The 25,481-nt window shown below is 35.8% G+C and overlaps 1 long non-coding RNA gene across 9 annotated transcripts in view; it reads left to right on the plus strand.

Annotated features, from left to right (window-relative positions):
* Window positions 1-25,481, plus strand: part of LOC140621525 (uncharacterized) — a 461,525-nt gene that overhangs the window by 123,729 nt on the left and 312,315 nt on the right. For all 9 annotated transcript variants that reach the window (XR_012021267.1, XR_012021262.1, XR_012021260.1 and 6 more), the window contains one exon: window positions 5,437-5,474. This is a non-coding gene — a long non-coding RNA (uncharacterized lncRNA). The remainder of the gene's footprint in view (window positions 1-5,436; window positions 5,475-25,481) is intronic.

A 25,481-nucleotide genomic window follows, 5' to 3' on the forward strand; every position in this document is an offset into this window, starting at 1 on the left:
GCATTTTGGCCTTCAGAGAAAGTTTTCTCTGATGAAGGGATGCCTTTGCTCAGTTGCTTGGGCTTCCTTACAGCATGGCAGCTAGGTGTCAAGAACCCAAACCCCAAGACATCAGGGCTGAAGTGCATGGCATTTGGGATCTGGTCTTGAAAGGCACATTGCCTCATTTCTGCCACCGTCTTGGATAAGACCGTCACAAGGGTCCAACAATTATCAAAGAAAGGGTGACATAGGCACTACAACTTGATGGAAGGGAGGTGAGGATCACATGTTAGGAAAAACAAGTAGATGAATGCTATTGTTGCAGCCATATTTGGAAAATACAGTCAGCTCCATGTAAAACAGGAGTAAGTCAATACAAAATTCTCTTTGAATCACTTCTCTTTTTGAACTCTCTAGGTAACTGATGTGATATCCAACTTCCAAAGTAGACACTAATTAGCTGAGCCTGTAGCACAATGCCATCTTCCTTGTCATAATAATTGCTTCAAGAGTGTCACGTGACATGAGTAATAACTCACTAGCCAAAGTGAAAGCCATGGCAGTTATTCAGAGCTTGGGAGAGGAAACATCATCTCTCCTGGATGGTGTGGTGTCTTGATGTGAGACCAAGAACTGCTACAAATACTTTGTTATCATGAGGAAAGCCAGCCTCAGGAAAAAGCTGATGCATCAGGGTGGGTAGAATTCAATGAAACTCAGAGAAATAGACTGAGGTCCTTATCAAACCTGTCAGAAGCTGTAATATCCCCTAGTCTGCATAAGCCAGTGCATTACTTTTTAAGTGAGTTTGTGTTGGATCCTCTATTCCTTGCAAATGAAATCATCCAAAGAGATCCAAGGACTCAACAGCACCAAGGTCAAGGACTCTTATAGATCTTCAGTCTACTATCCCCTGCCCTGCCCTTCCCTGAGACAACATTCATATGAGACTTATTTTCTCTACTAAAGCCATTTCTCAGTTTTGGTTTGAGATATAGGGAGGATTAAAGGTAAGGCAAGGCCTCCATACTTTCCTATTTTAGCTTTAGAAAGCCTTCAAATACTTGAATGCACCAAAGTTTATTTGAACTCTTTATTTATATTTACAGAATCCCTTAAGCCCATCATCCAGCTTCCCATAATGAATGATATAATATGACTGTTAGTACAATATCAAAACAAGAAAATTGACATAATTTAATAGGACAAGTAAGCATTTTCAAATTAGCCCTTGATTTTGTCATCTGTAAAGGGACACTACAATAATGCATTCCTTTCAAGTTGAAACAAGAAAATGAATGCAAAGCAGTTAGCTCAATGGTTCGTACTTACCTGGAATTATTATCAACAACACATATATACAATACTATGTATGTATATACACATTTATATATTGTGTGTAGATATGTATATGTATGGAAATACATGCACAAATATATCAATTTTTAGGGCTCAGGGTATTATTTAAATATTTAAATATATTGTTAATAGGTATAGCTTTGTTGTTCTGACATGTTGCTAAATACATCTGTAGCTTATGGTTACATCCTTGGAGAAAATACAATTTGATTATATATTTCTTGTGAAAAAAAACTTGATCCATTTTTGTGAAAGTTGTGGGAGATGCTTATATCAGATTAACACTCAATATATTGGATTCAAAAATCAAATTTCTAGCAAAGAGATCGTGCATTACTTAAACACTAGCCATGATGTCTCTACCTCATAGACAAATCAAATCTGTGAGTGCCTTCTAGATTACATTAACTGAAATTTTTCAGACTGATCCTGTGTTCTACCAATTTCTAGGCTGATCAAGTCCTTTCATGGAGAGCCTCTCAACGAACTAAGGGAGTTCTCATTTTTTAAATACAGTGTTTTTCGAATAGTGGTCAGTGGAACACCCACATTGATATCATATGGTGATTTTCAAGGACCTAATCTAGATCTCCTAAGTGACTTCTGATGGGTAGGAGTAAGAAATCTTCCATTTTGACACACATCAGATTCGCATGGGCATACAAGTTGAAGAATGCTGCTGTGGTGCCATATATAAAGTATCCTTAAAGTATAAGGATAGTGTCCTAAAGCAATTCAAGAATGAATGATGCTCCAAGTACTAATAGCAGGAAAAAGCAAAGAGGAAAAAGAGATAGTTTGTGATAAAACCAGAAAAGAAGTGTATGGGAAGATAAAAGATATACAAAAATTATTCAAAGAAGCATCCCAAGATAAAATTATCTTAAAATGAGTCTACCCAAACATATCGCTTTTTCTAGGAATTAACTTTAAAAATTTAAAATTAGCATACAGTAAATTGACTATTTTTGGTGTACAGTTCTATACATTTTAACACATGAATGAATTTGTATGATCAGGATAAGAACAATTTCACCACCCTAAAAAACTCCCTCTTGGTTTCCCTTTGTACAAAATCATACCTTCCCTCCTCCCAATCCTTAACAAATACTAATGTGTTTTCTGTCATTCTAGTTTTGTCTCTTAAAGAATGTCACATAAATAGAATCATACAGTATGTAAACTTGAAACTGACTTTTTTTCACTACGCATAATGCCGTTGAGATTCATCCAAGTTGTTTGATGTAGAAATAGTTCATTCCTTCTTATTATGAGTAGTACTGCATTCTATGGAACTATCACAGTCTCTTCTTCATTTACCTGTTGAAGAACATTTGGATTGCTTCCACCTTTTGGTGATTACCAATAGAACTGCCATAAATATCCATGTACAGATTTTTGTGTGAACATATGTTTTTATTTCTCTGAGGGTAAATCCTCAAAAATGGGGTTGCTTGATCATATGAGGATCTGATAAGTATGTGTCACTTTATTAGAAACTATCAAGCTATTTTTAAGAGTGGCTTTATCATTTGCATTCTTACCAACAATATGCAAGTGTTACAGGTGTTCTGTATCCTTGTTAGCACTTGTTACTATCAGTATTGTTTATTTTAGCCTTTCTAATAGGTATGTGATGATATCTTCTAGTGGTTTTAATTTACATTTCCCTAGTGGCTCTTCAGTATTGTTGAACATGTTTGTTGTGCTTACTAGCCATCTCTATGTCCTTTTTGATGAAAAAGTCCATTCACGTCTTTTGACTGTTTTTATTTTTTAAAAGATTTATTTATGTGTGTGTGTGTGTGTGTGTGTGTGAGAGAGAGAGAGAGAGAGAGAGAGAGAGAGAGAGAAAGAATACCCAAGCCGACTCTCATGGAGTATGGAGCCCGTACTCAGATCAGGACCTGAGCTGAAAATGAAGAGTCTGACACTTAACCAACTAAGCCACCCAGGTGCCTCTCTTTTGACTATTTTTAAAGTGAATTGTTTGTTTTCTTACTGGTGAGTTTAGAGATTAGTAAATACAAATACTTGCCAGATATGGGATTTGCAAATAACTGTTTCTGGTCTGTAGCTTATGTTTTTATTGTCTTAACAGTGTCTTTCACAGAAGAAAAAATTTTATTTATTTATTTATTTTTATTTTGAGAGAGAGAGCAGAGGAGGGACAGAGGGAGAGACAGAATCTTAAGCAGGATCTGTTCTCACTGCCAAGCCCAGTGTGAGGCTCAATCTCACAACCCTTAAATGATGTCCTGAGCAGAAATCAAGAGTCAGGTACCTGGCCAACTAAGCCACCCAGGCGTCCCGAAAATTTTTAATTTTGATGAAGTCTTATTTATGATTTCTTTTGTAAGGATCATGCTTTTGATAATCTAAGAATTCTTTGCCTAATTGAAATAATGAAATATTGTAGTCTCACACATATAAGCAGATCTGTAATTAATTTTGAGCTAATTTTTGTAAGATGTTATATAATTTCTAATTTTTTGTGGGTTTTTAAGGTTCTTTTGGGGGGGAGGTTCCCCTTATGTCTTATTTGCTTTGTCCTAACCATTTCTGGAATATACTATATTTTACATATTTAATTGTCTTTGTACTTTTGTAAAAACCAATTGGCTCAAAGGAATGAGAAAGAAAGCCATAGTCTGGGAATAAATGTTTCCAAAATATATATATGTGATAAAGGACTCTTATGCAAAATATACAAGGAACTCTTAAAACTAGCAATTAAACAATGAATAATCTGATTTTTAAAAAATAATTAAAAGACCCAAACACACAAAGAAGATATATGGACAACAAATAACAATATGAAAAATGTTTAACATCATATGTCATTAGGGAATTGTAAATTGAAAACAATGTGATACCAGTACACACCAAAATCCAAAACACTGAAAACAACCTTGGTAAGGATGTTGAGCTATCATTCATGTCTGGTGAGAATACAAAATGGTACAGACACTTTGGAAGACAGTTTGGCACTTTCTTACAAAACCAAACATATTTTTACCCTATAATCCAGCAGCTATGTTCCTTCATATTTACCTAAGTGAGTTGAAAACTTACGTCCATATAAATACATGTATACAGATGTTTATTTTTTTAATTTTTAAAAATATTTTATCTATTTATTTGAGAGAGAGAGAGAGAGAGTGAGAGAACAAGTGGGTGGAGGGGCAGAAGGAGAGGGAGAAACCAACTCCCAGCTGAGCAGGGAGGCCAACACAGAGCTCGATCCTAGGACCCCGGGATCATGACCTGAGCCCAAGGCAGGTACTTTACTGATTGAACCATATTTTATGAATATAAAAATATTCATATTTGCTGAAACATGGAGCCAGGATGTTCTTCAGTAGGTGAATGGATACATAAACTGTTGTACATCTGAAAAATGGAAAATTATTCAGTGCTAAAAGGAAATGAGCTATCAAGCCATGAAAAGATATGGATGAATTTTAAATGCATATTACTAAATGAAAGTAACTAATCTGAAAATGGTACCTACTGTATGAATCTAATTATATGACATTCTTCAACAAAAGCAAAACTGTAGGACAGTAAAAATATCAGTGATTGCCAGGCATAATGAGGAGAAAGGGACGAATGGGTAGAACACAGACAATTTTTGGGGAAAAAAGAGATAATCAATTGGCCATATATGTGGAGATCTGTTTCTAAACTCCATTCTGTTTCACTGATTTGTATGTATATTTATCTTTTCACCAACACCACCCAATAATTTTATATTTGGCCTAAAAATTGTGATTCTTCCAATTTGTTATTCTTTTTCAACATGCTTTGGCTTTGTCTAAGTGAATTTTGGAATCTAGTCTATATCTACAAAAAACAAAAAAAAAATCCTGCTGGGGATTTGATTGTGACTGTGTTTTATCTGTAGATTCACTGGGGTAGAGTTGGCATCCTTACTATGTTGGGTTTGCAATCTATGAACGTAGATTTTAATTTTTTCAGTTATTATGATGTGTATGTGTTATGCGTAAGTTTAAAAATTGTTTTTTATTGCCTATCGTCTATTGTTAGTGGGAATATATGATTGAGTTTTACATGTTAACTTTTTTTTTGTAGATTCCTTGAGACTGTCTGCATAGAAAATTACGTTGCCTGTGAGTAGAGACAGTTTTTTCTTTATAATCTGTTTGACCACCCACCCCCCACATCCCTTATTGTTTTGTTTAGGACTTCCAGTGTATCAAATAGAAGTGGTTAAGAGTGGACAGCCTTGCCTTGTTTCTGGTAGTAGGATGAAAGCATTCAGTCTTACACCATTAAATATAATACAGGTGTAGGTTTTTCACCAATGCCCTTTGTCATGTTGTGGAAATTTCATTCTCTTCCTAGTCTCTTGTTTGTTTTTTTTAATCATGAATTAATATTGAATTTTGTCAAATATTTTTTGCATCAATTGATATGATCATTTTTTTAGTATAGTTTGTTGATAATAGACTACACTGATTAATTTTCAAATATTGAACTAGCTTTGCTTTCCTGGGACAAACTCGATTTGTTTTATATGTTACTGTATTTGATTTGCTAATTTTTTTGGGGGGGGGCATATTTTTGCATCTACTTCATGAGGGATATTGGTCTGTAGTTTTCTTTGCCTACTGTCTATGGTTTTGATATCAGGATAATATTGCCTCACAGAATGAGTCAGGATATGTCCTCTCCTTTTCTGTTTTCTGGAAGAGATTATATTAAATTGGTGATTTCTTCTTGAGATGTTTGATGGAAATCAGTAGTGAAGTTGTCTATGCTTGTATATTTCATTTTCAAAAGGATTTTATCCAGAAATTAAATTTAAAGGGCCCCAGGGTGGTTTAGTCAGTTAAGTGTCCAACTCTAGATTTCAGCTCAGGTCATGATCTCAGGGTCATGGGATTGAGCCTGTGCAGTGCTCTGCACTTAGTGGGGAGTCTGCTTGAGATTCTTTCTCTCCCTCTCCCTCTGCCCCTACTCCTATCTCAGTCTCTCTCTATCTCTAAAACAAACAAATAAATATTTAAAAAAAGAAATTAAATGTAAGAGGTACAGACTACTCAGGTGTCTTTCATGTTGCATAAGTTTTTTCAGGAATTGCTTATTTCATTTAAGTTGTTTTATTTATGTGCACAGAGTTGTTTGCAGTGTAATCTTAGGATTCTTTTAATGTCTGCAAGGTCTGTAATAATATATTCTTTATTCTTTATATTGGTAATTTTTATCTCCTTTCTTTTTTGCTTTGTCACACTTGATAGAGGTTTATCAATTTTATTGATTTTTTAAAAAAGAAATCAGCTTTTGGCTTCATTGTTTTTTTTTCTTTTTCCTTTTTTTTGTTTCATTAATTTCTTCTCTGATTTTTATTATTTATTTCCTCTGATTGCTTTGTTTTTGGTTTGCTTTGATTTTTTTTTTTCAATTTAAGGTAGGAGCTTGCATTATTGAATTATGACTTCCCTTTTTTCCTTTCTTTGCCTGGTAGTTCTGGACTATAAAAATGACCCTGTAAGGTCAAACTGTTCAAAGTAATCTTAATAATCAATGGGAAAAATTTTTATTTTTCCATACCACTAATATTTTTTATGAATAGATTGACCACTTTCTTACTGTGGATTATAAGTGTTTGGCAAATGAAAACAAGGTGAAATTAATACTTATTTAATAGATTGTAATTTAAGACATTTTGAATTTTGAGAACAGAAGTGTTTTGTTTATAAAAATGCAAAAAATGTACTTTGAACTTCTCATTGCAATAAATTAAATGAGAGCAAGCATCTTGTCTGTGCCTTGGCAGTTTGTCTGATTGCTTTCTAAGTTTGAATTAGTTTCCAACAGTTTGTCTTTTGTATCTTAAATATTGTGAAATATTTCCAAATGTTCCTTTAATGTGAAGTTTTGTCATTGTCACTTCTTCTGGGACATTTAAAGCCTTTTTTCACTATACTACCACTTTTCTCATTTCTGTTAATACATACACATTTACTGAGTTCCTCTGGCTGCATATGTAGAGCCTTTTGAATGGCAGCACTGTCAACCTTTCCATGGTCAGCTATTTTTTCTATAACTCCATTTATGTTGGATTCAAATTTTACTTTTATTTTTTTCCTGCACATTCATCTTTGTAGGCCACTTTTCTTTTTTGACTGTACATTTCTGTACAATTGCACTTGAAAAACTGTCTATTCTGTTGTTCAGTGGAATGTTTTATAAATGTCACTTAATTACAGTTTTTGAAGTCATTGGGCAATTCTTTTATGAACTTGCTCACTTTCTGTCAACTATTTCTTTTGCTTACTAAGAAGAGATCCCCCCCCCCAGCTTTACTGAGATATAATTGATATATAACATTTTGCAAATTTAAAGTATACAATGTGCTGATTTGATACACTTATATATTGGGAAATGATTGCCACAAATAGGGTTAGTCAATACCACCATCTCTTTACATAACTAACATTTTTGTGTGTGTGCTGTGAGAACATTTACTATCTTTGCAACTTTCAAGTATATAATACAATGTTGTTAACTATAGCCAGTATGTTGTTTATTAAAGCCCCAGAACTTACTCAAGTCTGTATCTTTTGATCAACACCTCCCCAAACCCCTTAGCCCCCGTTACCAGCCTCTGAAAACCAACATTCTATTTAAAAGGAAAGTATAGGGGATCCCTGGGTGGCGCAGTGGTTTAGCACCTGCTTTTGGCCCAGGGCGTGATCCTGGAGACCCGGGATCGAATCCCACGTCGGGCTCCCGGTGCATGGAGCCTGCTTCTCCCTCTGCCTCTCTCTCTCTCTCTCTCTCTCTCTCTCTGTGATTATCATAAATAATAAAAAAAAGGGAAGTATAAAGTATACATTATAGCTGTGGATTTGTCTTTTTTCTTTTCTTTCAGTTCTGTCATTTTTTGCTTATATTTAGAAGCTCTGTTCTTAGGTGCATACACATTTGTAATTGTTTAGTATTCCTAGTAAATTGACCATTTTATCATTATGCAAGCTGCCTCTTTATCTCTGATTATTATTATTATTATTTTGCTCTCTTGCCTAGTTTGTCTGGTATGAGGTTCACCATTCCTGCTTCATTTTGATTATTGTTTACTTGTTATAACTTTATCCATTTTACTTTTAAACTGCATAGGGTTTTTTTTTAAGATTTTATTTATTTATTCATGAGAGAGACACACAGAGAGAGGCAGAGACATAGAGAGAGGGAGAAGCAGGCTTCCCATGCAGGACTTGATCCTGGGATTCGGAGACCACAACCTGAGCTGAAGGCAGACCCCCAACCGCTGAGCCACCCAGGCGTCCCTAAACTGCATAGTTTATTACATTTGAATGAGTTTCCTATAGATAGCATATATTTGAATCATTTAAAAAAATCCATTCTGACACTTTCTGTCTTTTAATTGGTGCATTCAGACCATTTGTATTTGATGTAAATACTGATTGATATATTTGGGTTTAGCTCTCCTATTTATTATTTTTTAAAATTTTTGTTTCTTCTATTTTGTATTCCCTTGTTTCTCTTTCCTGCTTTGTTTTGTTTGAATATTTTTAATATTTCATTTTAGCTTATCTGTTGTATTCTTTAGTATATTTCTTTTTAAAATTGAGATATAATTTATATATAACATCGCTTGAGTTGCAGGTATACAATGTGTTGATTTGGTATATTTATATATTGCAGTGTGATTACCACTGTAGCTTTAACTAACTCTTTAGCACACCAGATAATTATTTCTTTTTTTTTGTAGTAAGAATATTTAAGATCTAGTCTCTTAGCCATTATATAATACAGTATTGTTGACTATAAGCACCATGTTGTGCATTATATCTCCCAAGCGTATTTGTATTCTACTTTCAAATTTGCACCATTTCACAACATCGCCCCAATTCCCCCATCCTCCTGCCCCTGATAACCACTATACTGCTCTGTTTCTACGAGTTTGGCTTTTTTATATATCACAAATAAGTGATATAATATTTTACTTTGTCTGGTTTATCTCACTAAGCATAATGCCTCAGAGTCCATCTATGTTGTCACAAGTAACAGGATTTCCTTCTTCTTCATGGCCGAATAATATTCCACTATACATATACCACTTCTCCATTAATTTGTTGGTACTTAGGTTTTTTCATATCTTGGCTATTGTGAATTATTCTGAAGTGAACCATGGGAATGCAGATATCTTTTTGATATCCTGTTTTCATTTCCTTTGGATATAGACAGAGATGTGGGGTTTTTGAATCAAATGGTAGTTGTATTTTAACTTTCTTTTGTCAATGTCTTATAGTTTTCACTTTAATTTTCCGCTTCCTCCTAGGTATTTTGTTTCTGATGCTATTGTGAATGAGATATTTGTCTTTATTTCGTTTTCAGATTTTTTTGTTAGTATATGAAAATGCAATTGATTTCTGTATGTTAACTTTTTATCTTGCAACTTTACTGAATTCATTGATTAATTCTAACAGTTTTTTGGTTGAATTTTTAGGATTTTCTATGTGTAGGATTATATCATCTGCAAATAATGGCAATTTTACTTCTTCCTTTCTAATCTGGATGTCTTTTGTTTCTTTGTCTTGCCTAATTGCTGTAGCTAGGACTTCCAGTGCTATGTTGAATAAGAGCAGTGAGAGCAGACATACTTGTCTTGTTTTTAATCTTTAAGGCAAAGCTTTGCATCTTTCACCACTTAGTGTGATATTAGAAGTGAGTTTGTCATGTATGGTCTTTATTATTTTGAGGTGTATTTCTTCTATACCCAATTTCATTGTAAAAGGATGTTAAATACTTTCAATTTTTTTGCATCTATTTAGATGATATATGATTTTTATCTTTCATTTTATGAATATGGTGCATCATATTTATTGATTTACATATGTTGAACCTTCTTACATCCCAAGAATAAATCCCATCTGATCATGGTGTATAATCTTTTTAATGTACTGCTGAATTCAGTTTGCTAATATTTTGTTGAGAAGTTTTGCATCTATAACTTATCAAATATATTCATCTATAGTTTTCTTATAATGTACTTGTCTGGCTTTGGCATCAGGGCTATGCTCATCTCATAAAATGAGTTTGGAAATGTTTCTTCTTTAATTTTTTGGAAGAGTTTGAGAATAATTTACATTAATTCTTTCGATATTTGGTAGAATTTATTGGTGAAGCCATCTGGTCCTGAGCTTTTCTATTTTGGGAGGTGTTTGATAACTGATTCAATCTCTTTGATCATTATTGGTCTGATCAGATTTTTATTTCTTCATGATTCACTCTTGGTATGTTGTATGTTTCTAGGAATTTATCCATTTCTTGTAGGTTGTCCAATTTGACTAATTGTTCATAATAAATATTCTCTTAAGATGCTCTGTATTTTTTTAAGATTTTCTTTATTTAAAAAAAAAGATTTTCTTTATTTGAGAGAAAGGAAGAGGGAAAGAGAGCAAAGTGAGCAGGAGAGAATAAGAGTCGGGGGAGGGGCAGAGGGACAGGAAGAAGCATGCTCTCCGCTGAGCAGGGAGTCTGATGCAGAGCTCTAACCCAGGACCCTGGGATCATGACTTGAGCTGAAGGCAAATGCTTAACCAACTAAGCCACCCAGATGCCCCTATTTCTTTCTCTCTCTCTCTCTTCTTTCCTTCCTTCCTTCTTTCCTTCCTTCCTTCCTTCCTTCCTTCCTTCCTTCCTTCCTTCCTTCCTTCCTTCTTACAGAGGGAGAGACGTAGGTGGAGGGGCAGAGGAAGAATCTTCAGCAGGCTCCACACCACTCAATGTGACAGCATGACCCTGAGATCATAACCTGAGCCAAAATCAAGAGTCAGACATTTAACTGACTGAACCACCCAGGCACCCCGATACTGTGTATTTCTCTGGTGTCAGTTTTATTGTCTCCTCTTTCTTTTTTTTTGGACAGTGATTTATTTTCCTTCAAATAAATATCTACAAGTAGAACTGCTAGATCACATGGTAGTTCTATTTTTTTAATAATAAATTTATTTTTTATTGGTGTTCAATTTGCCAACATACAGAATAACACCCAGTGCTCATCCCGTCAAGTGCCCCCCTCAGTGCCCGTCACCCATTCACCCCCACCCCCCGCCTTCCTCCCCTTCCACCACCCCTAGTTCGTTTCCCAGAGTTAGGAGTCCTTATGTTCTGTCTCCCTTTCTGATATTTCCCACACATTTCTTCTCCCTTCCCTTATATTCCCTTTCACTATTATTTATATTCCCCAAATGAATGAGAACATATAATGTTTGTCCTTCTCCGACTGACTTATTTCACTCAGCATAATACCCTCCAGGTCCATCCACGTTGAAGCAAATGGTGGGTAATTGTCATTTTTATTTTTTTTTCTTTTGAGTCCTCTCTTATTCTCAGTCTAGCTGAAAGTTTGTCAATTTTGTTTATCTTTTCAAAAAACTAGCTCTTAGTTTTGTTGATTTTTTTCTATTGTTTTTCCTGATCTTTATTTCATTTATTTATGTTGTAATCTTTATTTTCCTTTCTTTTGCTAACTTTGGTCTGATTTTGTTCTTTTATCCTGAGTTCCTTGCGGTGTAAAATTATCTTGTTTTTTTGAAATCTTTCTATTTCCTAATATATGCATTTATCACTATAAACTTTCAGAACTGTTTTTGTAGTATACTATTTGGGTGTGCTTTCTATTTTCATTTATTTTGAGATATTTTTTGACTGCCATTTTAATTTCTTCTCTGACTCATTAGTTGATCAGGAGTGTGTTGGTTTAGTTTGTACATACTTACAAATTTTTCAGCCTTTTGCCTGTTGCTGATTTCTAGTTTCAATTATATTTATTTCTACAATTTATAAAGTGGTTGTCTAGGGGTTGCATTATGTATACTTAACTTTTCACTGTCTACTTAAAACCAATACTTTTTACTTCAGATGGAATTTAGATAATTTATCATCATATCCTAAAATGGTTGATTAAAAATTAAAAAACTAGAGATTGATTAACAATGTAATCCAAATCCATCCTATCACTCTTTCTATGTCTTAGGAAGACATTATGCAGTATAAAAATAACTAATAAGTTATGAAGGAAAGATAAAATATTTTATTCTAAAGTTTATTCAATTATAATGTAACTATTTTAGAAATAAATTGTTTTAAAATAATTCTATTGATGTGTGAATAGTAGAAATTTATTAATATTAAACACATTTGAATTTTATTTGCTGGAATTTTTTCCCCTTCTAAATAACTAATTAAATGAATTTGCCAACATTGAACATAAGAAATAAGTGGCAAATCAAAGCTTGTTCATAGAAAACCTGTCATTTGTGATACTACTTATAACTAGTATCTGGAAAAAGAAAATAACCCCGAGGTGCCTGTGCCTCAGTCTTTTAAGCAACTGGCTCTTGATTTTGGCTCAAGTCATGATCTGAGGATCCTGAGGCTCTGTGCTCAGTGGGGATTCTGCTTGAGGATTCTCTCTCACTCTCCTTCTGACCCAACCCCTGCTTACATACTCTGTCTTTCAAATAAATAAATAAATCTCTTTTTTTCTTTAAAGAACAGAATACAATTGTGGTCCTTTTTATATTACTAATGAAAATTTTGTCTGCTTTTAAATTTCTAACAGTATTTTAGAGCAGGAACTAAAGGGGCTACTTTACTACAACAATACTCATGTTTATGAGCTGTTTTTCTCATATTTCAAGGACCACTTCTTAACAATTATGTGGATAGAGAATATCCTCATTTTACATATGAGAAAACTGAAAAATAGAGAAGTTAAGTAAATTTCCCAAGTTCATACACACTGAATAAGTGTGCTTTAAACTTGAGTATTTTGGCTTCAGAGTCCACACTCTGAACTGTCTTATTATCTAGTCTCTAGAGGAGAGAGCAGTAGCGTTGTAGTAGTACCATCTTGAGAAACTTTAGAATATAAAACAATTTTTATTTTTTAAAAATTAAAAGAAAATTAAAGATTTTATTTTTAAGTAATCTCTAACACAAGGTGGGGCTTGAACTCATAACCCCTGAGATTAAGAGTTGCATCTCTACTGACTGAGTCAGACTGGCACCCCTAGAATATAAAAACAATTTTGAGAAAGAAAGGTGGTATGTTATTGTGTATGTGTGTAGAAGTGTCAGTATGTTTATGTATAGCCACAAATATGTATAATTTTTGCTCAAAGTAACTCCCTAATTTGGTTACGGATATTGTGTAGGTTCCATAACAGAAAAAAGATCCTGTCAGCCATCAGTGTATTCTTATGCTTTGCTATTTATTTTCAGGTTTCACTTTGATGTCTTTACACATTTATGTATATACAAATAACATGAAACAGCCATCAAATGTTGAATTCTGTTTTTGAGAAAGGCCACAAGATTATATTTTAAAACTTAATGAGTAGGATCCAATTTGGTAACATTCTGCATGTCATTATGACCTCTCTCTAAAGTAGATTTCTCTTATGCCTTTAGCATTTTTCTTGAGAGTTTAAGCACTACTATTCACTAACAGTAAAAACTGTTATTTTATTCTTTCATGACTTATTTCTTTACCACTCTTCTCAAATGTTGTTTCCTGTAAAATATGATCTAAAAAAGGTTAGGCTAATCAAATTATTGAATACTGCAATGGTTTTTTTTTTTGTTTGTTTGTTTGGTTTTAGTTTTTTTTTAACTTTATGTGGTTACTTATTTTAAACTTTTTATTTAAAATTTTTTAATTTAAATTCCAGTTAGTTAACATACAGTGTAGTATTAGTTTCAGGTGTACAATATAGTGATTCAGCACTGTCATACAATACCTGGTGCTTATCACAACAGGTGCACTCCTTAATTTCCATCACCTGTTTCACCCATCTCCCCACATTCCCTCTGGCAGCCATCAGTCTGTTGTCTAGTTAAATCTGTTTCTTGGTTTGCCTTTCTCTCTCTCTCTTTTTCCTCTTTGCACTTTTGTTTTGTTTCTTAAATTCCACATGAGTGAAATCATATGGTATTTGTCTTTCTCTGACTTACTTTGCTTAGTGTAATACACTCTAGCTCCATCCACGTCGTTGCAAATGGGAAGATTTCATTCTTTTTTTTATGGCTGAGCAATGTTCTGAAAATCAAAATAATCCCTGCTGGTATCCCATTAGAGAAAATATACTCTTATTTTGCAGTGGAAAAATTGAAATATATTGGCTGTTTCATTCATCAAGTAATTTGAAAATCTTATTCTTTCAGTGCATGATGTGGGATGTATTAATGAGGAATCAAAATTTTGAATTGATAAATCTTTTGGAGAAAACATGTCCAGAGATGTTAGTTTTCTATCTTCCATCCCTTATAGGATCTCTGTCCCTTTCTACATATTGACAGAAAAAAATAGATGATTCCTGTGCAGCATTTGCAATGCTTTGAAGTTTTATTTTTCTTCTTACATGATAGTGATTTAGTAAGATTTCTGAGACAAAATTTTTTCCATCATCCAAACTTTAGTTTTTACTTCTTACCTATTCTTCTGCTAACTCTACTTTAAATGATTTCATTCTAGTATTTGTTGGAATTTTAAAGACTGATTTTAATTTAGTGTCACAGTAGGAGAGTTGTCAAAGGTTGGTGAAATCATGCAACTTCTTTTTTTTAAGATTTTATTTATTTATTTGAGAGAGAGAGAGAGAGAGCATGAGTAGGAGGGAGGGGCAGAGAGAGAGAGAAAGAGAGAGAAGCAGGATCCATGCTGAGGGACTCCATTTCAGGAACCTGAGATCATGACCGGAGCAGAAGGCAGATGCTGGATCGACTGAGCCACCTAGGTACCCCAACTTATTCTGTTAATAGACATTTAGAAAAAGAAATCTTAGTTCACATTCATATGGATTTAAAATAGAAGTTCTAATATTTTCTGTTCAGTAAATGTGGAAAATACAGAGCAATGGTAGTCCTACTTAGAAGGACTTTTCGTTATAAATACACTCGCTGCAAAGACAGTCCACCTGGCCTCAGAGAGCCTCACTTACTACACCACTGCTAAACCCTGAACCCCAGAGTTCCCACCAGTGTCATTATAATCCAATTGAAGATGAAGGTATGTAAATAAAAGAATTACTTCTCTCTATATTAATAGATCTGGCTATAGCAAAAAGAGCTGGATTTTCTGCAATTTTCTGTTTGTACTGGAGAGACAAAAATTTCATTCTGAACCAAGGTGGAAATGTAATTTATATTAGGAGATTGACAGAGACAACTAATCTGATCTATGAGTTTGCTTTGATATAAATCACAGATTGCTAATAATAGAGGCATCATTTCATGATGTAGATTTACCCTTTTAAAAAAGATTTTATTTATTTATTAGAGAAAGAGAGAGACAGTGCATAAGCAAGGGGAAGGGGCAGAGGGAGAAGCAGACTCCCCAGTGAGCAGGGAGCCCTGCTTGGGGCTATGGGGCTCAGGGCTCTATCCAAGGACTTAGAGATCATGACCTGAGCTGAAGGCAGATGATTACCAACTGAGCTACCCAGGTTCCCCTGAATTTATCCTTTCTAATGTTTTTTTTTTTTTAAGATTTTATTTATTTATTCATGAGAGACACACAGAAATAAGCTGAGACATAGGCAGAGAGAAGCAAGCTCCTCACAGGGAGCCCGATGTGGGACTTGATCCCTAGACCCTGGGATCATGCCCTGAGCCAAAGGCAGACACTCAATCACTGACCCAGCCAGGCATCCCTCCTTTCTAATATTTTCATCATATCTTTCAGCAAACATACTCTTCTTCACTTGATTTCCTTTATTTTCTTTTTTTTTTCACTTGATTTCCTAGTATACTCCTGGTTCAGTGAATTAATCACATAATATGAATTATTTAAATTAGTAAGAATTATTAAGGAGTAAGCAATTTTGATATTTTCCCTAGTTCTAAGAAGAATACACATAATTTCTCCTCTGTTAAGGAGAAGATGAAAGATGTAGATATTCAGCTGGACAATTCACCCAGATAATAGGACATGCCAGTCAGTCAACAGGATTTTTTTTAAATTAAATACATGGCAATATAAATTCTGTAATTTTCTTTGACCATTATTTAAGTCTTCCAAGAATTAACTAATAGTATTTTTATTAGTTGTAACATATTTTTGGCAATAGTTGGCAAAATCAGACCAAATCGGAAACATATAATTCAGATTTAAACAGTTAACAAAGTTCAGACAACCTTTGAGTGCTCACATAGGTCAGAATATGCTAGCATGATGCTCTCTACAAGGAATACAAAAATGAATATGAAATGTTTGCTGGTCCAGAGGAGTTGGGAAGGTGGGAGATGGGGAGACAGACATGTGAACAATAATGATGTGATAACTAGGTATATCAAGCTGTATGGGAACACAAAGGAATTAATTGTTTATCTAGGCTGGATAGTTAGGAATTATGAAGAGCAAACATAATGCAGAAAAGCACAGAATTCTGAATGTTTGTGCCAGTGATCCAAGGTTGGAGAATAATCTTTTGGGTCTAAAAAATACAGTGTGGGAAGGAGTAAGGAGAGAGGAGCCAGGTTCTCTTCTGTGAACACCTTGGATGCCAGGCTGAGGAGACTCTGCTTTATTGGAAAGGATGAGGTTGTGGCCAGAGGGTAGTTGACAGACTTTATCACTGATGGTCTCTTTCTCATTGGTGAGTAGACCTATAAACTGGTTTTGATAGAAGTACTGAATTTGATTGGTAAAATATATTGATAAAAAACACCTACTCGATTTGGAATGTTTATTGACCAATTTTACATAAAATCTTATTTTATATTAGATTACATGGCTTTTCATCTTCCTACCGCTGCAAAATAATTTGCATTTTACTTTTAAGCAGATAATGCTTTATTTAAAAATACTCACATGGGGCTTCTGGGTGCCTCAGTCGGTTCAGCATCTGCCTTCGTCTTAGGTTTTAATCCCAGGGTCCTGGATCAAGCCCTGCATCGGACTCCCTGCTCAGTGAGGAGTCTACTTGCTTCTTCTCTCCCTCTGCCACTCTCCCCCTGCTCATGTTCTCTCTTTCTGTCTCAAATAAATAAATAACAATCTTTAAAAAATAATAAAAATACAAGTTTACTTCTGACTGAGCAACTTTGTGACATCTGTATACAAAAATTAAAATAAAATGAACTAAGTGAAATAAAATATTGTTTGACCACAACAAAATATGTTTTCCACATTAGCTTTTGACAGAAAATTGAAATGGACTATTCTACAACTATATACAAAATTGAAGCAGCAGGATATTTTCATGAGAAAAAAATGTCTCTTTATCAAGAAATGCTATGTTCTTAAGGGAAATAAGCGTATGTTCCAAAGCCATAACTTGGTCCTAAAGATAATTTGAAGAGTGTCAGTTTTCCATGATGACATTATCTAGAGTTTTTCTTGTGTCGTTAAAACAAGATCTGCCATTATTAGGAAGCATCAAAGCATTTAGAACAAGATAAATTGGGACACCTGGGTGGCTCAGCGGTTGAGCGTCTGCCTTCAGCTCAGGGTGTGATCCTGGAGTCCTGGGATTGAGTCCCACACCGGCCTCCCCGCAAGGAGCCTGCTTCTCTCTCTGCCTGTGCCTCTCATGCATAAATACATTTTAAGAAAAAAAAAAAAGAACAAGATAAATTGAAATTTCCAAAAGGAAAAAAAAGATGTGCACTTCTCTAGATTTTCAAAGGCTCCTCTGTGCACATGCAGAGCTTTACAAGCAAATTTTTTCAAATATTTCATGTGGTAAGTAATCCTAACATGTGGATATAAATTTCATTTCTAAAAATATCATTACTTTTGTGGAAGTTTAGAACAAGATTAAATCAATTTTAAGAGTTACAAACATTTTTCTTTTTGAATATTTTATTTATTTATGAGAGACACATAGAGAGACAGAGACATACACAGAGGGAGAAGCAGGCTCCCTACTGGGAGCCCAATGTGGGAGTCAATCCCAGGACTCCAGGATCATGACCTGAGCCAAAGGCAGATGCTCAACCACTGAGCTACCCATGTGCCCCAAGACTTACAAACATTTTTGATGGAACAACCAAATGTTTCCGCCAAAAAAAGTTGGATATATCAGAATAAAATAAAACAAGGGCCACAAGGAATTATATGTGTGGAAAATCTTTTAAAAGGGAAATCTTCAGCATTCTTGTGCAGCTGTGTACTGCTTGGCTGGTAAACAGTTCTAACAAGAATTTGGACCTCTGCCAATGGGTTTGCCATGGTTCACTGTGTAGATACTTGCACAGATAGGCTAATAAGATTTATGCCATTGTATCAAGTGTCACACCTCACAGGCCTAATAAGTAAGTGCAAACCTAGGATGTAAGCAAAAACATTCACCCTGAGAGACTACTGGCTGGGTATCTGGTATTTCTTAGTTTGTAACCTGGGCAGAAAGTTTTGACACAGAACTCTGCTGTCAACTCAGACCTGGTAATCATCATTTCAACAAAAATTTGATGCCTTCTATGTTCTAGATGTTAAGGAGGAAACTGTAAATAGCACTTGCAAGGCTCCTGCTTTCAGATAATTTATGAGGCAGACATTAATGAAAAAGTACAGAAAGAAAGAAGATGAATACAGATGTGACCTTTGCTATGAAGAAAATCAGTAAGATGAAGCCTAAGAAAGTGACTGGGGCAGAGGCTTTCTTTAGAGAAAAGAAATATCAATAAAAAGTTACTGTTGAGTCAAAGACCTAGGGATAAGATAGAGCTAGACATCCAAAAAGCTGTGGGAAAAGAATTCCGGGGGAAAGACAAAGCCTCTCTTGGGGGAAAGAGACCTTTCTTTTATTCAACAGGTAACACTGAACATTCTCTCAACACCAAGCTCACTGTCAAATGTAACGTCATTTCCTTGATATAACAAGGAAGGCATTTGGGAGAAGTAAAAAAACACAAACATAAATGCTGTTACTTATGTGCAAGTGAATCACTGGTGAGTTAAAGAGGGTGACATTTGGATGGTGATATTCAGGAAAATGATGAATTTTATTTGAGTTGACTGGAGAGGAGAGACAGAAGAAAGAGTTAAAATATTGGTGTGCTACCAGGTGATGTTGTTTGCTTGAGCCAGCCAGCAAGTAGGCAGGTTGAGTGATTGTGTTCTGTAGTTTCACCGTAAACAGAAAGAGGCAACATAATGACCCTTTCTATGTGCAAATTATCTAAAGTATCCCTGGCAACAAGTACTGATGAGCGTGCCCTGGGTTCACTATTTCTGGGAGACTTTTGCTTGGATACATCATGGTAGAGCCTCTGATCCTGGAAGTCTCAAGAGAAATGACAGGGAGCAAAGAAACTCATGACCTGATAGCTTTTATTCAGTAGCTTTCATAGGAAATACCTAACTCAATGGGAACCCATTATCCTGACCATGTTTTGAGATTAAGGGGTGTCAGTGATGTGTCATATTGCAGCTTGGCTTTAGTAGGTCACATGTCTTGTACCTTTGGAAATCGTATGAAGGTGACTAGAACCACTTCCCAATGGTAGTGGGAGACCAAGTAGCACAGGGCTCCCAAGGGATCTGTCATGTTTTCTTTTTCTTTTTTTTCCTTTGTCTCAGAGACTCTCAATTAGGTGATGAAGTTCAGGAAATGGCTCACTTTGAGAATTCCTTTTTTTTTTTTTAATTTTTATTTATTTATGATAGAGAGAGACGGAGAGAGGCAGAGACACAGGCAGAGGGAGAAGCAGGCTCCATGCACCGGGAACCCGACGTGGGATTCGATCCCGGGTCTCCAGGATCGCGCCCTGGGCCAAAGGCAGGCGCTAAACCACTGTGCCACCCAGGGATCCCCACTTTGAGAATTCTAATCCTTTTCTTCGGTAAGTTGCTCCCTGTGAGGACCCTCGAGCACACAAACTTTTGTGGGAGTCACGGACTCTACTGAAGACATGGTATAATGGAAAGGGACCGCAGATGATGAGTTGAGTTGTGTATCCTACCTTTTGTTTCTCTGCAGTGCTATGGATATATCCATCGTCTTAGATTCTAGGCTTTTGTCCCACTTCTTGCCTCTTCTTCCCTTTTTACTGTTCCCAGAAACTCCAACAAAATGCTGTTTAACTATTCTTATAGTTAACTAACATTTACTCCATTGATCATCAGAATGGCTAGCTGTTGGTATGGGTGACTCAATAGGCTTGCCCTTCCTGGAGGATTTCCACCACTGATCAGAGAGCAGTATCTGCAGTTCTCATGGCAATAGCCACACCTCCGACTTACTCGTGACCTCTGGAAGACCCTTGTTAATCTGAGTCTACTGCCTGAAGAAGGAAACCTTATAACCAGTTTTTGTACCCAATCAGCCATTAAAATGTTTATTTTTAAAAGATTTTATTTATTCATGAGAAACACAGAGAGAAAGAGAGGCAGAGACACAGGCAAAGGGAGAAGCATGCTCCATGCGGGAGCCTGATGTGGGACTCGATCCCAGGACTCCAGGATCACTCCCTGGTCTGAAGGCAGATGCTAAACCGCTGAGCCACCCAGGGATCCCCAAGCCATTAAAATGTTTTTAAGGGGCAAAATGATTCTCCAGAATGGCTGGAGATTGAGGATGGACCAGGGGAGGAGTAAAATAAGTCACATGGCTTTGTGGCTTGAGCTACTACTGGGAAGGCAGCATGATCTATGATAGGTCGGTCCTGATACCTGGGGAGAGAGTGACAGTGTGCCTGGATCCTGGACAAGGGGGCTTTGCAGGTACAGAATGGGAGGAAGAACTCTAAAGAAGGATCGGTCTGTGCACATGTGTGTGGCACATACAGTGCAGAAGACAAAATTTGTTGGCTTCTCAATTTTGCTTCAGGCTGGTTCCCATCCTATAACCCAGACAGATTCAGTGACCCTGCCTGACATCAGAGGAATATTGCAGACAGACTCCCTTGTGATCTTGCCGAAGTAAAGTAGCTTGGATAACTATATAATAGCTAGAGGCAAGAATCTGTACTAAATATAAAGTTTGCTGCCTTGCTCTTCATTTGCTCTTAAGAATTTTCACAATCAATATAATCTATAGTTTTTTCCTCCAAAAGAACTCAGATCACTTTACCTCCTTGATATTGATTTATTTAAAATTCTAGTTTTAGCAGAGGGAGGCTAGTCCTTAGTCTTTACAAATACAGCAAAAACAGCTTATTAAAAATGTAAGGGGTCCAAATTAAAGGAATATGAATTATTTGGTATTTTATTTATTTTCAAACATTTAACAATCCTCTTTCCTTAAACAAAGAACCCTTAATCATCAAGATTAGGGTGTAATAGTTTATGTATAAATTTCTTTTTTTTATGATAAATTTCTGATACCACTTTCTGAATTTTTAAAGTTATGGTAGTTCTACCTTGATTTTCCCTTTGCATTATACAGTTTGGGAAAGCCGATACTGATTTTTTTATATAGTAAAAGAATCATTTCTCAATTTATGTCTGAAAATTTAAAAACTGATAAGTATAAAACAAAATAAATGTACTTTGAATTATTTTGAATTATTTTGAATTATTATTTTGTACTTTGAATTAACTACTCCAAGTTTTCCACTATTAATGTTTTGTTTTACTTCCTTCTTGTCTCTTTTTTTCTATTTAGATGTATTAGCACATATATAAATATATATATGTTTATATATATATATATATAAATATCCAGAGTACCATACTTGCGTTGGTACAGGTGTATATGTATATATGTTTATAACTAAACCAAATTTATAGTATGTTAGGTAAATAGTTTTTTTAAATTTATTTATTTAAAAGATTTTATTTATTTATTCATGAGAGACAGAGAGAGAGAGGAAGAGACACAGGCAGAGGGAGAAGCAGGCTCCATGCAGGGAGCCCAATGTGGGACTCGATCTCAGGTCTCCAGAATCACGCCCTGGGATGAAGGCAGCGCTAAACCGCTGAGCCACCTGGGCTCCCCAGGTAAATAGTTTTAAGTGATGCTTTGTCACCTAACAATCAGTCTTTGAGTATTCTTCAAAAACATGAATTTTAAAGTGTCCAGAGGATAGAGCATATGGATGCACCATATTTTATTTTATTTATTTTATTTTACTATCCTTTGTTGTTGGGCATTTCAGTTGTTTCTAATTATTTATTATTAAAAATAAGACTACACTGAACATTTTTATATATGAATTTTCTGCTTAGTTTTGGTGGAATCACTGGGACAAGAGTCATAAATGGCAATTTTTAAATGATATTTGGTGCATATTTTCAAATTCTCCTCTGGAAGAGATGTGTGAGTTTTTCCCTTCTTCGTATTTAGACAAGAGTGCCATGTCATTGTATTCTCATTGACATTGGGGAATACAAGGTTAACAATAACTTTGCTAGTTTGCTGAGCAAAACTGTCCCTGATTGTTTTACTTTAAATTTTTATCTTTTTATCTCTGGTGGCTACATTGGTAACTTTGTAAGAAATATTATTTTTCCTTTCTCCTTTTTAGCCTTGAGAAATAACCATCATAGTTGTTTTGTGGAGAAATTGAGAAAAAACAAATAGGCGTGAAAGTGCTATCTGAATATTAGGAAGCATTATTGTTGTAAAGCCATTATGGCAAGAATGAGACATCTTCATTCAGTGACAGCCAGCTGCAAATATTAGCATTCCTGATGCTTGTCCTCATCTGAAACAGTGGCCCTTGGCACCGGAGTTGCATTTATTCAGTTCTCTTCTGATTTCAACCCCAGCTGTGGTAGATAGATCATGAAAACTCAGACTCTTCTCTCCCTGCCAGACCCTTGCTACAAGCACTTGCAGCTGCCTCTTTGTATTCTGTCCCTGGGCCTTCTCCAACACAGGAGTCTCCTCTCTGGCTGGCATTGGGCAGCCCAAAGGTACGTGAATCAGGGAGGGAGTAACATCACGGAGAACCCTGAACCAAAGGGAGATGGGAATCAGTAGAAAAATGTTCCAGTTGCCCATCTTTTAGGTGATCAGTTTTGGGAGGCATTCTATATATGCTTCTCAGGATTTCTAGCAGAATCCCACTCTTGCTGCCAGTAGTAGAGACCCTGATAACGTACCATGTAATGGCCTTCCTGCTTCTGTGTTCTGACCCTCTTTCCTCCCTGATCCCTCTTTGTTAGGATCAGCTTCCAAATAAACAAACTATAACCAAATCCTTAGTTTATGCTCTCCTCTAGGGGAACCCTAAACTAAGACATCATCCTTTCCCTTCTTTTCCAATAGTGCTGAGTTCTTCTCCTTCCCCTGTAGAACATTCACTTAACTCAACCATTATGTATTGAGTGCTGACCAGGTGCCAGGCAGTATTACTGTGAGGCACAGGGAGACAGACTCAAATTCTGGCTATCAGAGAGCTACATCCTAGTGCAGCAGGCAGAAAATGTGCATAATTAATAAATAAGATACTAAAGTTCATAAGTACCAAGGAGAAAAAAGTAAGGGAGATAGGAAATGTCTGCGGTTATAATTTCACACAGTATGGATAGAGGAGACCTTAACCGAGAAGGTCTTGTTTGAATAAAGATCTGAAGATGGTGAAGGAGTGAGCCATGTCACTACTACAGGAAAAATATTCCATCTGAGAAGATAGCAATTACATGGGCCCTAGAGTGGAAGCATTTCTGGAGCATGTAGAAGTATGGGGAAGGCCATTGAGGCTATGCAAGGTGGCAGAAGATAATGGTTAGGGAGCTAACAGGTAAGAATCTCATGGTAAAAAAAAAATAAGATAAAATGATTCTGGCTGCTGTACTGAGAGTAGCCATTAGGATGACAAGGGCAGAAACAGAGACCAGGTTGGAGGTTATGGCAGGAATCCAGGATAAAGATGATTGTGGCTTGGACTTGAGTTTTAGCAGTGGAGGTGATGAGAAGTGTTCGATTTTGGATATATTCCAAAGCTGGATTTGAGAGAATTTGCTGATGGATGGATGGAATTTGGGGTGTGTGAGAGAGGTGAGGAATCATGGACTGCAAGAACTGTGTCTGCCATTTACTGGGTTGGCAAAGTGAATGAAAGAAGGGAAGGTTTGAGGAGGTCTATCAGGAGCCAGACTTTCCACATATTAAATATTAACATTAAATAAACCACATAATAAATAAACCTATTTATTATTCCCCATGGGGACTGTCAAGGAAAGTGGGTGGTTGCAATTATGAGTCTGGATTTAAGAAAGGTCAGAGCTGGAGGTATAAATTAGGGAGTTACTAGTATATAGATGACATTTTGAAACTTCTTGGATGAGATTTCCAAGGGAGTATGTGTGGATAGAAAAGAGAAGAGATCCAAATATGGTATATTAGTCTGCCAGGACTGCCATAACAAAATACCACAGACTGGGTGACTTAAACAGAATTTTATTTTTCATAGCTATGGAGGCTGGAGGTCCGAGATCAAGTTGCCCACATTAGCAGTTTCTCCCGAGGTGTATAGATGGCACCTTTTCTCTGTGTCCTCACATGGCCTTTTCTTGGTGTGTTTGCATCTCTGATGTCTCTTTCCTTATGACCTCATTTGTCTTAATTACCTCTTAAAAGACCCTAGCCTCCTCAAACAGTCACATTCTAAGGTACTGGGGGTTAGGGTTAGCATGAAAATTTTAGGGGGTTGCAGTTCAGCCCTAAACATGTAGCTGTCAGGAACATTCTGAAGTTAGGATGATGGGAAGATAAGAAAGGATAGTCAAAACTGAGATGGAGAGGACAGAATGGTAAGACAAAAACTGGAAGATACTGTGTGAAGTAAAGACAGTAGGAAGAGACAGAAAGAAAGAGGAGAAAGTGGTCAGTTGTGTAAGAGGCTGTCAAAAGGTCAAGGACCATGAGGACTGAGGATGAATATTGAATTTAGATATGTGAGGATCATTGGTTACCTTTGTACAATTAGTAGTGGTAGAGTGATGAGGTTGAGAACCAGGTGGGTTCAAGAAGAATTAGAGACAGGGAAGTCAGAGGGAGGGAATAAAGATAACTCCTTGAAGGATTTTTAAAAATATCATGTTGTGGTCTTAACCTTAGGCTTTGCAAATAAATGGAGACGAGCATAATATTGAGGGATTCATTGATGTACTCGAATTTGGAGTAAACCTTATAAAATTAACTAAAATTTAGACTTCCCACTCTAAGATGATGTGGTAGGCAGAATAA

Source organism: Canis lupus, chromosome 30 (assembly GCF_048164855.1).
Source record: "Canis lupus baileyi chromosome 30, mCanLup2.hap1, whole genome shotgun sequence".
Classification (NCBI taxonomy): Eukaryota; Metazoa; Chordata; class Mammalia; order Carnivora; family Canidae; genus Canis; species Canis lupus.